The sequence below is a fragment of the Grammomys surdaster genome, unplaced genomic scaffold, assembly GCF_004785775.1.
Source record: "Grammomys surdaster isolate TR1022 unplaced genomic scaffold, NIH_TR_1.0 325, whole genome shotgun sequence".
NCBI classification, from domain to species: Eukaryota; Metazoa; Chordata; class Mammalia; order Rodentia; family Muridae; genus Grammomys; species Grammomys surdaster.
In genome coordinates, this window is record NW_021604744.1 from 1,310,133 (window position 1) to 1,328,196 (window position 18,064).

General features: G+C 43.3%; 1 protein-coding gene and 1 pseudogene across 3 annotated transcripts in view; both read left to right on the top strand.

Moving 5' to 3' along the window:
- Positions 1–18,064, top strand: part of Lhfpl3 (LHFPL tetraspan subfamily member 3) — a 516,547-nt gene that overhangs the window by 360,606 nt on the left and 137,877 nt on the right. The gene's annotated exons all lie outside the window — the stretch shown is intronic.
- LOC114630041 lies at positions 11,557–11,882 on the top strand (annotated as a pseudogene).

Consider the following 18,064-nt stretch of genomic DNA (forward strand, 5'->3'; position numbering starts at 1 on the left):
AATGGTTGCTGAGCTGTTGTCATGATATGCATGTCAAGCATAATACCAAATGTGCAAGGGAACCATTGCTTCTAAGTTCTTGCAAGCTGCTCCATTGCATCTTCTATAATGAATGACCCGTGGCAGCAGGATTGCACTAGAATAAAAGACTATTACTGTAACACTCTCCCAGCAGGGCCCTTAGCAGGCGTTTCTGCTTCTCTCCCCATCACCTATGTCCATTGCAGATGCTGTGGACACAGAAGGAAGCCCTGGCCTCCTGAACAGGTTCCCACAGCTCCTTGACCCTCAACATCAAACCTTTCAAATCTCTGCTCTTCTGACCATGCCTAGAGACTTGTTTTAAAGCATGATCAAAACTCCAACATGACCAGTGGTGGTGGCCCACTCATTCAATCTCAGTACTCAGGAAACAGAGCCAGGCAGATCTCTAAGTTTAAAGCCATCCTGGTCAACAGAGTAAGTTTCAGAACAACCAGAAAAACTTGCCTCTCGGGGAAAAAACAAAATTAACAAACAAACAACAAACCTCATATCTAGGTAGTTCCCTTATTATTATAGTCAGCTGTTCTGATTTGCTAAAGCTACTCTATCGTGGCTTGCTTTGCTGACTTTTCTGCTATATCATCATTGTATAACAAACTTCTGTTTGTTCCTGAATTGAGGCAGTCCTCTGGAATGAGCCTAAAATATCTTCTATGAATGGTAAAGTTGAGTTTTGTTAGCATCTTATCTTTCCAGAGAAGAAAAGAAACATAGAAGATATGGGAAACTGTAAGAAGCGTGGGGAGTGGGTGGTCAGATCTGACTGGTTGTATTTGAAAATCTGGATGGCTCAGATACAAGGTTTCACTAGATGCTAATATAGCAGAAACTGTTCTTCTATGAGGCCCATAGGTCCATTTGGAAAGTTTAGACATTCAGGGGCTGCTTTGGATTGATGCTAATTTCCCCCACCATATATATTTCCTATTGATCTGAACTTTAAACCTGAAGTACCAAATGGGTTAAGTTTTGCAAAAAACAAAAACTGTAGTTGGCAGTCTCACCAGAATTCTCCTTTTTTTTTCTCTGTCTCTCTCTCCCAATATGGGAGTTCCTTGGCATACTGTTTGAGAATCACTGCTACTCTTCTGATTGTGCTTCTGTGCAGCCTTCAAGTTCTGTTCCCTAAGATGACTTCAGCTACTCTTCTGATTGTGCTTGTGTGTAGCCTTCCAGTTCTGTCTCCTAAGATGACTGTCAGCTACTCTTCTGACTGTCACCTTCTCTTCTGACTATGTATGTGTGTGTGCAGCCTTCCAGTTCTGTCTCCTAAGATGACTGTCAGCTTTTCTTCTGTCTGTGCTTGTGTTGTAGACTTTCAGTTCTGTTCTCTAAGATGACTGTCAGGAGCTTGTCATCATCCTTTTCTGCTTTCATCCTCTCTTCTTCTTCTTTGTATCCCCATTGCCCTCGCTCATATCCTTTTTCCTCGATCTTTCTCCTCAATCATTCTACTAGTCTTCAAGGAAACTATGTGTGAAAGATTTATGGAGACAACTAAATACCTTTTTGTTTCTTCTAGTTTGGAAGAGGAAAAAGGAGGATCGAGGAGAAAAGAGGGGAAGAAGAAACAGAAGAAAGGATAGGAGGGTGAGGGGAAAAGAGAAGCGGGGAGGAGAAGAGAGAAGGAGGTAAGGGCAACAGAGGGGAAGGGAAGGAGAGGGAAAGGGAAGGAGAGGGAAAGGGAAGGAGAGGGAAAGGGAAGAGAGGGGATGATAAGGAGAGGGAAAGGGGAGAGAGAGGTGGAGAAGGAGAGGAAAAGGGGAGAGAGGGGAGGAGAAGGAGAGGGAAGGGGGAGAGAGAGGTGGAGAAGGAGAGGAAAGGGGGAGAGAGGAGAGGAGGAAATAGTGTGAGACAGAAGCATTACTTCCACCTTCTTTCCTCTTCCTGAGGATATCTCAAGTTTCTTCATTTTCTTCATTTTTCTGTATTGTGCCCTGGCGTGGTTGGCTGTGCAGTGCCCTGATCAGTTGGCTGAAATAGTCTTAGAAGTGCCTGGATGCACATTCTTCCTCAATGAGAAAAAGTTGACCTAAGAGGGCAACATCTCATTGGCCTGTGTGAACAGACCTCATACTCTACTCTCTGGAGACTGAAACAACTCTCAGTGCCTGTGGTTTCATGGTGAAATTGGCAGATCTGGGCTTGGGGCCCTTCAGCACACAGCTGAGGTGTTCTGTGGCTGTGCTGTATAAGATATCAATGTGAAGACTTCCCAAGGCCCTTGGTGTCTCCCTGTCATCTAACAGCAAGCAGAATCTCTACTAACTAGGCATCTGGTTGCATTTCCACAACTGGCTGATTTCAGACAATAGGAAATGGTTTCATCAAAGGCCTTGGCACAAAGAATAACTTGTTTCCAGGAACAGAACAACAAACCCTCCTTTTATAAGACAAGGTTGCTGTCAATTTTCTGTTAAACTGAAAGTCCTCTTTGCAGATAGTGTGGTCTGTGGCACGACTAGTTGACTGCAGTCCTTCATACAAATGTGACTCAACCAAAACATCCTGTATGTCAGTACTCATATGCGCACATGGACCAGGTCAAGACATCCACCAACTCCTCCTGAGGAATCCCCTAAACTATTAAATACAGGTGCTAATCCATGATTAATACAGAATGAAAATGATCTTGGTCACTTGCAAAAGAAGTAGATACATGGATATCATTTCAAATGCTTCTCTTTAAACACTTTTTCTATCCAAGCAGTGAATACAACAGAGGCTTCAGGTTATTTATAAAAGCTAAGTTGAAGGCATCTAGGAATGTTCCTCATGTGAGGGAAAGGGGGTCTGTAAGCATCAATTCTTGCTGCCATTAAAGACTGACCAGAAAGTAAAGCCCTATTTCAAATGATGAGCAAACAAAAATGGCTACTTTTGTTTTGTTAAAAATACCCCTAAGGGGATAGGAACTCCACCAGAAGACCAACAGAGTCAACTATCCTGGACCCTTGGGGCTGTCGTAGACTAAACTACCAACCAGTGAACATACACAGGAAAAAGAACATATGTGGCTGGACCTAGGCCTCCCCACACATATATAACAGATGTACAGCTTGGTCTTCATGAGGGCCCTGAACAACTGGAACAGGAGCTACCCTAAAAGCTGTTGCCTGTATATGGGACATGTTCTTCTACCTGGGCTGCCATGTCTGGCCTCAGTGAGAGAGGAAGCGCCCAGCCACACAGAGACTTGAAGTGCCAGGGTGAGGGGATACCCAGGGGGCCCCACCCACTCACACTAGAAGGGGATGGAGAAGTATTGTAGAAGGGGTAGTGAGTGGGATATAAAGTGAATAAGAAAAAAATAAAATAAAAGATTGCCTATTTGAATGTAACTTTTCTGTAAAAATTATAAAGATTAAAGGAATTGGCCAATAACACTGATACTTAAAATAATTTTAACATTCACATGAATGATGTACTTAATAAATACTTCTCCCTTGCTGAGTTTTATAACATTCTCAAAAGACTAAAACAAAGTAGACAAGAATGACACAGATATAACATGGTCACAGGGAACCTTAGACTGACAACTGGATAGCACACGTGCTTTTATCTCCACTTTCATAGCCCACTGCAGACATAATTAATCAATCCTAGTAGTCTTTCACCTGAGCCAGAATGATGTCTCAAAATCATCCTCAAAATGTGAAAGCCAAGTCTCAGAAGGAAACACAAAGGTGCAGCCCTTTTTCTAGACTACTCCTGAGATCCCCTCCTGTGTTAAAGTTGGTATTCCTCAGTGAAGTTTCTGCCTTTGCAACCTAGTGTCTCTTCATTCAACTTTGCCTTCTTCTTCTGTTATAGTGAGTTCCTTTAGTGTATGGTTCCTCTTTGTGCTCACTGAGGAGCTCCCAGGGCCCTAGAACAGTGCTTGCCAAGGACTTGGAGCTCAACAAATATTTATAGGATGAATAAACCTTTTTAGAATATTTTAAATCTTGTGTTTATATAGAAGTTTCAGTGGTAACTCATCTTTTCTGTACTGAAACCTCCTGGCCCTTCCTATCAAAAGCTACTTTCTCAAAATATGTGTATTAATTAGTTCTTTGAGAATTTTATACAATGTATTTTTATCATATTCATTTCTACTTCTCCCTTTTAATTTCCAGACCCATTCTATGATAGTTTGAATAGGAATGGCCCCCACAGATTCATATGTTAGAATGGTTGGCCCAGAGGAAGTGACACTTCTAGGAGGTGTGGTCTTGTTGGAGGAAGCATGTCACCGTTGGAGTGGGCTTTGAGGTCTCATATGTTCAAGCTACGCTAAGTGTGGTACACAGTCGCTTTTGCTGCCTGCAGATTAATATGTAGAACTCTCAGCTCCTTCTCCAACACCATGTCTGCTGGCATGCCTCTATGTGTCCTGCCATGATGATAATGGAGTAAATTCTGTAAGCAAGCCTCAGTTAAATGTTTTCCTTTATAAGAGTTGTTGCAGTCCTGGTGTCTCTTCACAGCAAGAGAATCCCTAACACTAAGATGCACTCTCACCTCCCTAATCCCCTGACTCCACGTCCTCTTTCTTTTTACATAACCTGTGAGTACTTTGTGCTGGCCATATACCTCTGGGTATGGGGTCATCCAGTGAAGTATGAATGAAGTATCAGGGGCCACATCCTTAAAGAAAACTGACTCTCCTTCCTTGAGAATCCATAGCCCCTCAGTTAGTTAGGGGTGGCTTGTGATCACTTTCCCCCTTCATGCTAGAATGCTGACTGGCTTGATCTTGCACAAGTCTTATGCTGGCAACCACTCTGCTGTGGAAGCCTAAGTGCAGAAGTCTTGTCTTGTTCAGAAGACACTGCTTCACTCCAACGCTCCCTGACCTCTGGCTCTTACAGTCTCCCTCTCCTTCTATGACTGTCCCTGAGCCTCGAGAGAGGAGGTGATACGGATGCCCCATTTGTAGCTGACCACTCCGCTAACACTTACTCTCTGTTTTTTGACCAGTTGTGAACCACACAACTGGTGTGATTCCCCATCCACAAAGAAACTTCTCTTATAATATCTGAGAGCTCCAGTAATCTATAGGCAGAGAGACACACAATTGGGGGCATTTGGATACTGTGTGTATATACCAGAATAATAGTAATAGATTAACCATTGGAACTGTGATCTCCCTAATGAATGAGTTCTTGGGTAGATTTATAGTACCAGGCCTGTGTTTCTTCCTGTGGTCTATAAATCCAATCACACCTGCCCCTAGGGGCAGAAAGGAGCCTGGTACCTTTTTCTTTTAATAGTCTCATTTTTTTTAACTTTTTATTGGTTCTTTGTGAATTTCACATCATATACACCAATCCATTCATCTCCCCACCCCCTCGTACCTGCCCTCCACACTTGCACCCTCCTCTCCAAAACAGAAAAAAAAAAAAAAAAGAAACCTCATTGTGGAAGCAGTAATGTACCACAATACTCTTTTTTGTCCACACTTCTTTACTTGCAAATGTTGCTGCTGTGAGTTTCTGCTACACTATCAATACTGGATCCTCATTGGTACTCCTCTCAGATATCTTGTTGATGCTCTGTGCATGGAAATCCTGCAGCTTTGGATCTGCAGGACTGGCCCCTTCACACAGTCTAGCAGTTCATAGATGGGATAGGTGTTGGGTTAGACCAACTCAAAGCTCTGGATCTGGGCTTGAGAAGTGCCTGAGTTACACAGCCCACCAGCTGTCCCGCACCCACACCACAAGGACAAGCTCTCCAGCACTGCCCTGGATGGCCCATCCAGGCCCACTTGAATGCCTTGGCAGCCTAGCGATGTTCAGATCCCACAAGCAACACATTAACCAAGTCTTAATCTCCTGTTCAAAAGAAAGAGTGACCCCTGTCATGCAGCATATGTCACACATTAACTAAATGTGACTCTTCATGATGCAAGCCCTGCCCTTTCACTCCATCTCCTACAAGACCTCTGAAAGAAGACCCTTTGCTTTGTCTCTTTGGCCCGAGACTCCTGCTTCAGGCGCTGATGTTTAGCTTCCATTTTATAGTTCTTTACCATAAAAAAAAAATTCTGATTCAGCATCACCTTCTTGAACTCTCCAACATAACAGAGGGTCTTTTGACCCAAAGTCTTTCATTCTTTCTGCTCAAACTTCATGGCCTGAATGTGTTGTCTGGCAGCCATGAAGCTCTTGGGGTATACAGTTTTGGTTGCCTCCTCATGACAACCCTACAAGGACTCAGGATTCTATTGCAGAGCCCTTTCTGGTCCCATTACCTCCTCAGCTCACCAAGGAAAGGGCAGGCTGTGTTAGATGGCACAACTGCACTGCAGAATGAATGGAAATATCAAGAGAGATAAGAAAGAAAGCAGAGACCTCATCCCCCTGTTGCCTAGAGGTAGAGAAGGCTCCTCCTCCTGAGGGTGGGTTCTCCTTCAGAATTTTAATGGCAGCCTCTTTCCCACACCAGTTCTCACTCTCAGGCAGGCAGAACACAATGCTTCGTGAGTAAGACTCCTGACTCAGCCTTTCATCCTGCAATCACATATATTTTTAAGTTCTGTGCAATTTGGCTAGCATTAACTTTATTGGGTAATTACCTCATTCGGAGTGCTTTCAACAGAGCAGTTGACAAGGATGCCAGTCCACAGGAGATGTGCTTGCTAACAGCAATACAAAGAGGCTGAGGCAGGTTTTTCTTTTAACCTATTCATTAAAATTTTATAAGTCATTTCCCCTTGTGGGCTTTCCCTTGTAGTTTACAAGGGACCACAGCTGTTAGAAGGCAAACGCAGCCACCCAGCCTCGCTGTCACCCAGACCAGCTGCCTCTCAGCCAGAGAAATTCCCTGAAGGCTCTCTCATCCACCCAGGAATTGTCAGGGCAGTGAGACACCACCACCTGGCAAGCTAGCCAAAGATATCAGGGTGCCACTGGGAGAGGGCACGGGTGAGTTCTGCCCTGAGACAAAAGAAGGACTGTCTGTGTCTGGGTAGGCAGCTATGGCTGTCCATATTCATGATCAGCAATGTCCAAGAGTGTATATAATCTTAGCATGAAGCCCTCATGATCCTGAAGTTAAGTAAATATGTCCTCTTGCTAGGTAAATTTGAGATACATGAGGTAGACTTCATGGTTCTCTTAAAGAACTGAGGGGCACAGCCACATGCAAAGAACTCCAAAAACGATCACTTGCTGTTACTGATTGGATTGTATCTCCCCAAAATGTTTTATTTGTTGAAGTCTAAACCATGGAATGTGACCTTATCTGAAAATAAGGCTGTTGCATGTGAATTCAGTTAAGATGACATTGCAATGGTGCTGTGTGAGCCCCTGATCCTTGCCTTTGAAAAGAAGAAATGTGAGCTAGGCATGGTAGTCCATGCCTATGATCCCAGCACTCTGGGGACTGGGTAGGTTTATTGTGAGTTTGAGGTCACCCTGCGATACAGAGTAAGTTCCAGGACAACCCAAGCTACAGTGTGAAACCCTGTCTTAGAAAAGAAAAAGGAATTGTGGACAGAGACACCTATACAGGGAGAGAACCGTGAAAACTTGAAGGCAGAAGACAGAATGACCCTTCCCCAGCAGGGAGCCCTTTGAAGTTGCCAGCAAACCACCAGAAGCTAGGACATAGGGTAGAGCAGCTTTCCCTTGGGAGCCTTCTGAACAAACTGAACCCTGCTTCAGACTTCCAACCTCCAGAACCATGAGATGATCAATTGCTGCTGTTTAAGTCACCAGGTTATGATATTTTGTTACAACCACCCTCGAAAACTAACCAGAAGTTTGGACAGATTCCCTGAATAAAGTAGCTAGTAAGCAGTGAGCCGGCAAGAGAGATCAAGTGTCTAGCCTGGAGCCAGTGCTCTGCTCACACCACACCCAACAGGTCCAGTGTCAGCTCATCTGCTTCAGGTGGCAGAGAAATAACACAGAAAGGGAGAAGGGTGAAGGAACAAAAGATGAGAGAGGAAATAGTGGACCCTCTCTTATTCTAAAATAGAACTCTCATGAATGAAAGAATTCTCAACTGAGGAAACTCGAATGGCCAAGAAATGTTCAACATCCTTAGTCGTCAGGGAAATGCAAATCAAAACAACTCTGAGATTCCACCTCACACCAGTCAGAATGGTTAAGATGAAAAACTCAGGTGATGCTGGCAAGGATGTGAAGAAAGAGGAACACTCCCCCATTGTTGGTGAGATTGCAAGCTGGTACAACCACTCTGGAAATCAGTCTGGCAGTTCCTCAGAAGATTGGACATAGCATTACCTGAGGACCCAGCTATACCACTCCTGGGCATATACCCAGAAGATGTTCCAAGATACAATGAGGACATATGCTCCACTATGTTCATAGCAGGCTTACTGATAATAGCCAGAAGCTGGAAAGAACCCAGATGTCCTTCAACACAGGAATGGATACAGAAAATGTGGTACATTTACCCAATGGAGTATTACTCAGCTATTAAAAACAATGAATTCGTGAAACACTTAGGCAAATGGATGGACCTAGAAAATATCATCCTGAGTGAGGTAACCCAATCACAAAAGAACACACATGGTATTCACTCACTGATTATTGAATATTAGCCGAAAAGCTCGGAATACCCAAGATACAACTCAGAGACCAAATGAAGCTCATGAAGAAGGAAGACCAAGTGGGGGCGCTTCAGTCCTTCTTAGAAGGAGTAACAAAATACTCAAGGGAGGAAGTATGGAAACAAAGTGTGGGACAGAAACTGAAGGAGGGGCTGTCTGGAGACTGTTCCACCTGGGTATCCATTCCATGTGCAGTCACCAAAGGTAGACGCTGATGTGGATGTCAGGAAGTACATGCTGATAGGAGCCTGATATAGCTGTCTCCTTAGAGGTCTGCCAGAGTCTGGCATATCCAGAGGTGGATGCTCACAGCTAGCCATTGAACTGATCAAGGAATTCCCAAAGGAGGAGTGAGAGAGAAGACTGAAGGAGCTGAAAGGGTTTGCTGCCCCATGAGGAGAGCAACAATACCAACCAACCAGAGCTCCCAGGGTCTAATCCACCATCCTGGGAGCACATAGGGAGGGGCCCATGGCTCCAGCTGTATATGTAGGAGAGGATGGTCTTATCGGGCATAGGTGGGATAGGAGATCCTTGGTCCCATGAAGGCTGGATGCCCCAGTGTAGGGGAATTTGAGGGTGGATGTGTGGGGGCACATCCTCATGGAAGCAGGAGGAGGGGGGACTGAGGTAGGGGGTTCCTGGGGGGGGGAATGGGGAAAGGGAATAACATCTGAAATGTAAATAAAATATCCAATAAAAAAGAAAATGAAGAAAATAATGACAAGAAAAAAGTCTACGTATTTTATGAGATCTCTTAAAGGACCTATCCTTTATTGGTATGAGCAGATGTATTCTGACTATAAACATAAAACTTATAAAACAATTTTTAAAAAAAGGATATGGCCATAGGTGTTTTGACAGCTTTGTTGATACGTACCTTATATTCCATAAAATTCATCTATTTAAACTGTATAAACCCATGGTTGTGGAAACTTGCTCGGCTTGGTCAATTTCAGATTATCATTCTACAAAGACATTCAACCACAATTAATAGTCATTCCATATTATTCTGTCTCTTACCTTTTGAGGTTTCTGCTACTAAGTGGCATATATGTTTATAATTCTTAGATATTCTAAATAGGTAGGCATTTTATCAGTGTATAGTGCCCTTCATTGTCTCAAGAAACTGTGTTGTGGAGTGCTTATGGCTAAGCATTACTAGACAAGCTTCTAACACTGAACTACACTCACAGTTTTCTTGAAGAAATTTCTGACTTAAAATCTGCTTTGTACGATGTTAGTGCAACTAAACTTGTGTCTGTTTTAATTATTCTGTGAATGAAATACACTCTTTATCTCTGCCCTTTCAAAAAGAAAAAAGAAAAAAGAAAGAAAGGATATTGCCCCTATAAATAATTGCTAAGGTTGTTGAGTTTGCTCTGTGACCCATCACCTGATCTTAACAGTGAATCCCCAATATTCTGATGAGAAAGTTAACACAGACATTTATAAGACACAACCAGTGCTCCCACCTAATATTCCGTGTGGACACAACTTGGCCCCTGGCAGCCAATCCAGACTCTAGTTCTAACCTCTTCATTCTCTGTTTCCAGGCTTTCACTACCACCTGTACGCAACTGCACAGCACAAGGGCAAACAAAACCCTCAGGCTTCCCAGTGATTAAACCCCAGTGAACCTCTACACAAAGACTTTCCTGTGCCCTACTGTTTTTCCTACACTCTGGCTTTTTAGGGGGAAAAAAGAGTATTTTGATTACTTAAAATCTGGACACCAAGATATGATCTAATTTATTCAAATATTTTTATATAGCTGGTTCTTTCTGATCATGGAGTTTGCTTTAAGGATCTCTCTTTGCAGTACAAAGAGCATGTGGGATTAAAAATCGCTTTAGAAAGGAGATCTTAGCATTTTCACACATTAGAGCAGATCCACTTGCCTTCTGCTTTGATGCAAGTCCAACAGGGAGCCTCCCCACTAGAGAAAAGCCTTCAGAGCAAATCACTGACTTTTCTGGGACAAGTTTGATCCCAAGGGTTCTGCCCTGTGCCAGCTTACAAGCCAGAGGTCCCAAGCCACCAAGGATCAAAAATCAGGTTAACCATCATATGCTGCATATCAGGCAGTCAAACACAGCTATTGATTTCTATAGCTAGTAACTAGATAATATCTCCAAGAGGACTGAGACATCTTTATCTCTTGGTATTACCAATGTGTGTCCCAATACAAATTATTTTTGTACAAAGATAAAGAATTGCTGCCATTTGTGTGAGAATTGGGAGTCAGACAGAGGAAAGGTATGGAGCACAACCTTATATAATGTTAGGAGTGGTTTGCAGGAGTTTAACATATCCTCTCGTGCTAGACTGAAGAACGTAATTTAAAACCTTAAAGATTTTTTGCTTGCCCTGAAGCAAGCTGCTACTGTAATACTTTAACTAGAATCTTGTATTGCATTAGTCACTGACTTTAAAAATGCAAATCTTTTGAATATAAGCAACATAAAAGGCTTACTCTCCAGGATTTCTTCTTCTAGAGTCTCTGAACTTTCGCTTACATCTTTTTTTTTCTCAGCTTATCAGAACATGAAGAGATTCACAACCATGTTCCTTTTGAATCTTCATTGTCCATGTGTATTCTAAAAGGTGTCTCACTTAGAATCTGGAAATGCACTCTTTGGAAGGGGAAAAAAACTAATTCCAAAATAGCCTACACCCATACTTTCAAGTTTAGGTGTACATATCCATTGGTAGTAGATCTTTTAAAAATTAATAAATATAAATGCCATGGAGTTTATAAATGACTGGATGGAGAACATGTCCTATATATAAACAAGTGGGATCCCAAAGTTGTTTGGACTACCACTAAAACTATATACCCATATGGATAATAAAAGATACATTTAAAAATATGATTTCATGAGCATGTGCCGCACCGCACTTTGCACCATCCTCCAGACCCCGCTCGCAGTCCCTCCGATACCATGCTGATGTTCATCGTCTGCACCAATGTTTCCCGCACCTCCATACCAGAGGTGTTTCTCTTTGAGCTCACTCAGCAACTAGCGCAGGCCATCAGCAAGCTGGCACAGTACATCGAAGTGCCCGTGGTCCCAGACCAGCTCTTGACTTTTATACGCTCGAGCGACCCCTGAGCCCTCTGCAGCCTGCACAGCATCGGCAAGACCGGCCGCACCCAGAAGCTGTGAGGTCAGTCCCCTACACACCAGCCCAGACCGGGATCTCCATCAATTATTATTACAACATGAACACAGCCAACGTGGGCTGAACCGGTTCTACCTTCGCTTGAGTTCTGACCTACACCGCTGTTCTTGGACCTTGCTGCACACAGTGTTCTATGTTCATCCACCCATAGTGGTTCCCACCTTCTGGTCGGGAGAAATACATGACTTAAGAGAAAAAAAATATATGATTCATTGGCTTGGTACACATAGTTATAGTGACATATAAGGTTCTTTTAAATCACCAGAAACCAGCATGGGAAAACGTTCCATGTCTAAAACACTGTGAAATCTTAGTCCAGGATAGAGGATTTCTTACTGTTCCTTCAATTCATGTGGTCCTCAGAGATCAGCATGCTTGAGAAACACCACTCAGTGGCTTTCAAGCCTGCCTCTCCACTGGTCAACACTGGCAACTTGTATAATTATGCAGGCTACGGTGAGATCCATGAGTGTGCACTTCTAACAAGGATTGAGTTACCAGGCTCTGCCATCAACAGAACCATACTTGGAGAACTTTCAGTCAGAAGAACAAGAGAGCACCATTTCAATGGTCACAAAAATAGAGCGGCATTTGAGTGTTTTTCTTTTGTTGTATATTTCTATTTGGCTTCCTTTCCCACCAACAGGATGGAAGGCCAGCTATATTGGTGTGTTATCAATGTTAGATTTTCCAGCATCAGCTCTTAATAGCCCCCAGCCTCCATAGTCACTCCCTGCTGGGAAGCAGACTCGTTCTCCTACAACCTTATGCAGAGGTGGCAACCATATCCCCTAAGTATGAGTGCCTTGTTTAGTTCTTTTCTTGAAAAGCCAGAGTCAACTGACTGCATGGTTGAGTGACATGGAGCTTAGACGTCTACCTGGTATGGGAGACGGAGTAGGCAGGAACTCAGCAGCCATACATTTAATAACTCCACAGATTTATCCAAGAAACACCTTGATTGCCACTCACACTCATTCCTATTCCAAAGAGAAATTAAATGTTTGCTCTGCTTCCCCAGTGGCCCACTAACGTCCAAGATGTATTCCAAATGACTTTCCCCTTCCTTGCCCACATCTCTCTAAAACTTTCCTTCCCTCCCCACTCTCACCCATCCCTTCTCTATCCTGGAGTCTCCTAGACTGAGGAGTGAGTAGCCTGCGTCTGGATCCAGGCTGCGTTGGCTAAAATCCATGTTATAACAGTATGTAACATCTGTAGGAGTTCCCTTCTTGGGGACATACACACAAGTGTGGCTCTGTCTATGGACAGAACTTCCTCATCTTTGACACTGCTGGCACCATCTATTCTTAAGTCACCAAGAATCCATAGAAAAGAGAGAGCTAGAGTAGACAGGGAAGAGTTCTGCATCTTTGTCAGCAAGTCCATGACACATTCCATTCTATAGTAAGTATATCCCCAGTGTTCACTCTCCTCACTGGGTTTTCCTTCTCTCTCCTCACCTCAACTAAAATCAAGCACTGCTATAAGACCTCTCCTTCTGTAGCTCTGTCCAAACAAGGTGGTGTGTACTTTGTAAGACAGTGGTGACAGTGACCTCTTAATTCCTATTCTACTTCCTGAGCTTATCCGAGCACTTTAAGATGGCCTTGAGATAAGGCTTCCCCCACCATCAGCTCTCCACCTTTCCAAGCATCTCTTGGCCCACATGTGTGAGCATCCACATGAATGTAAGCTCGTAGGCCTCTACTTTCATCACTCTCAAAACCTCCTCTCTATTCTGACCACTTTTGCTGGACCCTGGACTCTCTCAATACCTAGAACCTTCGAAAAAACAAAACTCAGTATCTACTTTCTGTCCTTCAACCTGACCAAGACTTTAACTCTTCAAGTTAGACTTCATTCCCCACCATCACTTGCTTTCTGACAAGATCCTCCCTTTTTTCCCTTTCCTTGACAATATCCTCAAACCTTTCCCATGTATCTTGTTGGAATCTAACAAGCTTCTACCCCTGGACTCATCCTATTCTCTACCTTCTGTATTTCTCTGTTTAAAATGCTATTAGCCACAGAAATAGCTACTGTTCCCGAGGAAATAAACCTATGTTCCTTGGCTTGGACTCCTAGTAGTTCCTGGCTATTTCAAGTGTTCCACTTGTTTCCTGATGATAATTAACTCAGTCTTGTGTGTGCAACAAAGCTTAAGACATGTTTACACTGAAACTCTATAAAGTACATATGACCTCTTTCATAAAGACAGATTCTGTTGACTGAGTAACAATGCTCAAGATAAGGGTCTAGAAGAATGACTGAGATAAACATCTAAGTCTGTGGAAGTCAGGCATGGCCTGTCCCTACAGATAGCAGAGGTCACCTAGGCTATTGTAAAGTACTTGTGGCATCTCCCATATAGATGGGTTCTATAGATTGTGAAACAGTGCTCAGGATAAAGGTCTTGGAGGGATGAATATGAGATAAACATAATCATCTGGGGGATTCAATGTGCTACCCTACAGATAGCACAGATCACCAGGCTAATAGCCACATACAATCCCAGCCTTCTGGACAGAAAATAGGCCCACATCTCTTCCACTGAAGAGACCCTAGTATGTTTGACAACCTGGGTTCCCTGGTGCTTCTCTAGAATCACCCTGAGTTCTCCACATCTCCCCTCACTTTCCCCATACTCCTGAAATGGGCTGAGTTTGATAACTTAAACACTACCTTTAAAATATTTCCTCAGTCCATATCTACCCTCCTTCTTCCTCACAAAGATCCCTGACAGTCACTCTCATCAGCCACCGATTGCTAACTTGCGCACTGTCTTGTGTACAAGACTCTAACAAATGTCCCAAGTGATGTCCATGCCACTAAGTTCAAATGATGCTCTGCAGTCCCCTTCTGCAGACTTGACCCTGACCACTCTTCCTTTTTACTCAAAATTCTGTTCTTTCAGTTTCCTCCTCCTTTTCACATCCTCCTTGGCTTCCTCCTTTCTTACCATTCTTGTTACATAAACAAACTTTCTTTTTCTGTTTCCCACTTAAATATTTACATTCATTGTGATTCAATTATTGAAACTTGCTCCAGGTATTATTATAGAAAAAATGACTTCAAAACTCAGCAGCCTAAAGCAGCAATCCTGGTCAAGACATGAGGAATAGAAATTTAGTCCAGGCACTGTAGCAATTCCTTTGCTCCCTGCAACATTGACTAGATCACACATGTGTTTCAGCTCATAGCTAGGCCAAGACAGTGTGGTTCCTGGCACCTTGGCAGAAGTGATTAGCAACTCAGAAAACTATTTCTCTCCAACTTTCCCACATGACCTCTCTAGAAAGATTGCCAGCCTAGTCATAAGGCAGTTCAAAGATCCAAAAATAAGTGTTGAAAGAGACAGAAAGGGAAGGCTGGCTGATCAAGGACCTAAGTCTGGGATCTGGCACAGAAGTACTCCTGAAGAATTCTATTGGTCAGGGGGAGGAGACAGAAACCCTTAATGAGAGGAAGAGCCAGGAAACTATAGCCACCTATGGTACTACATACACCTTCTCAGAAAAGTGTCTGCCATCCCTGTCAACTCCCCTCTGGAGTACCTCGATGTCTCCAGCTCCCGTTGCCCTTTCCCTCTGGTTATCTTCATGAAGTCAGAGCATGAGCATCTCAACCTTAGCCTTCACCCTCACCACCTTCCTCTTAAAATCTGATTCTGTGACATTGACAGGCTCGTTAGTGTCATGCTTTCTTTTGGTTCCAAGCCTTCTTTGTCTTCTGTTTCCTTTGGGACAGTCCTCTGTCCAGCCCGACCCATGACCTACCTCCCCTGGGAGAGTACAAGTGCATACTTCCACACACATTGTCTTCTTTCAAATCTTAAATCTCATCTAGTCCCAGGACAAAGAGCAATAGCATCCATTGGAAAGAACTTAGAAAAGCAAAGTCTCAGGCCCTAGTCTCTTTTTCATGAATGAGTTTAAAACTTTCTAAGTGGAGGTCAGATATTTTAATTTTGTATGAGGGGAAATATACCCAACATACAATATATTCTTGTACAAAATATTTAACACTAAATAGACAAAAGGTAAAGAGTAAATAAAGGATTAAATGGAAATCATGATTTTTAGCAATTGTTCCCAGGTGATTTGGCATACTTTAAATCTAAAAATCAGTAAGTTTATAGTACTTCATCAGGGATCTTTCTCTGCTATAATTCTTCATCAAATAATGGACTGTGCTTTGCCACTCAGACATGTTTCTGTGTCTTCATCCTTAACCTAATCGTAGATAGCCCTTATCACAACAGTTTGAGAAGTCTGTTGCATAAAGTTTCACTTAAAAACATCATTAAAATGGAGATCTGGGGACTTTGTGGGGGTTTGTCACATTTTTTAAAAGTAATTTTAAAACAGAAATAGAGGCAGTTCATTCTATGGTTTTCCTCTAGTACCACGTGGTCTGTCGCCTGCGGGGGCTCTCCGCTCCTTCACTGACTTCACATCTCCTGCCTGCTGCTAAGGCACTGAGGCTTCCTCAAGTTCCACCCTGGCCCATCCTCTCCTCTTGCTCTCACACCTGATTCCAGCTGATTCTCCAGCTTTTCGAGCACTTACATGCCAACGACTGTTGCTCACTGCTCTGCATAAGTCTGAACTAGGGTCTGCGCATGTGCTGGGTAAACGAACACCTAGCTCCCCATCCCCTAAACAGTCTGGGCTTTTGCCAACCACTTCCTGTCCACTTCCTGTCCACCTCCAGCTTACTGTCCTGTAGGTCCCTCAAGTTTAACATACCGTTTTTTTTTTAATCTTATAAATTTTATCATTTTATGACTATCTTTTTTAAAGATGGGTATTTCATATGACTTTGTTGTTGTTGTTGTTTTGTTTTGTTTTGTTGAGACAGGGTTTCTCTGTATAGCCCGGGCTGTCCTGGAACTCACGCTGTAGACCAGGCTGGCCTCGAACTCAGAAATCTGCCTGTCTCTGCCTCCCAAGTGCTGGGATTAAAGGCGTGCACCACCACTGCTGGGTGACTTTTTTTTTTTAATCAAATCATAATTTTTACTTATTCACACAGGAGTTATAAACACAAAAAGGCAGAATGTGGGCAAGGGGGTGACACCGGAGCGTGGGTGTTCAGGGGGAGTACAGATATCTTTCAGGCCATGCTATCAGCTGGGTGAAGGTTCAGGGGCCAGGTCACTATGACTCTGTCTATGATTCACTTGTCCTTATCTAAGTTGGTATTATCTACCAAGGCTACCTATTTACAAGGTCTGTGACTACTCAGGTTGGTAAATTTCCACAAAAGCTGCCTGTTTACAATAGCTTATAGCCATCTGTTTCAATGCTTTTCCACAGAGAACCAAGACTTGGTGTTAGTATACATATATGACAGGCCTATGGCTGATTTTAGGCCTTCAGTGTATAAGCAGGGCTGCCCCTGACATCTCCTCCCTTCTCTAAGTATAGAAGGGCTGTGGCAATTCTAATCTTTTGAAGGCGGGGATAGAGGCCTGACCTTCAGTAATTGAAGGGGACTTTGTAATGGCTCCGGTCCCCCTGTTGTTGTCCAGTGAGGCATGAGGGCCATACCCATACCGATGTCTTTTTTCCTGGTTAGGGGATACATCAACCCCTATGCAGCCAGGCTTGTTCCTCAGGGAACCCAGAGAGATATTTTTAACTATTATTTATATTCTGTTGCAGTGCTTAGCCTCGCAGCCTAAGCAAGAATTCAGATTGCCAGTCAGAGGGGGTTCTGGGTGACCCCTCTCTGCTTGGTCTGGGGCAGAAGTTCCCTCTTTTAGATTGGGTGGAGATGGGTTTTGGGAACACCCTGGATAGAGTAACAACCTCATCTTGAGTCTCGTGGTCCTCCATAGCTAACTTATGATAATGTATCTGAATAGGTTTTGCTACCAAATTATTTATCTGTTGTTTCACAAAGTTGGTCAGCCTATTTGAGGCCCAGGGACCAGAAGAAATAAGCAAAAATAACCCAATTAATGGTCCCAAGATGGGAGGAAGTAGGGTTGACAACCATGGATAGAGAGGTTGAAAGCCAGTTCTTGTACCAGCTCTCATCTTTCTCTTTCTCTGTCTTTTCACAGGGCCTTCTCTGACCTTTTTCATGCTCTCTTTAACCATCCCTGTCTTGTCTATGTAAAGGCAACATTCCTCTTTAAGGGCCGTACACAGTCAAGAGCTGTACACAGTCTTTTCTATTGTAAAAGAGTAAATCAAGTCCAATAAAGTCCCTTGAAATTTTTGGAGGTCTTTTCAGACAGTGAAACGAGGGATTTCT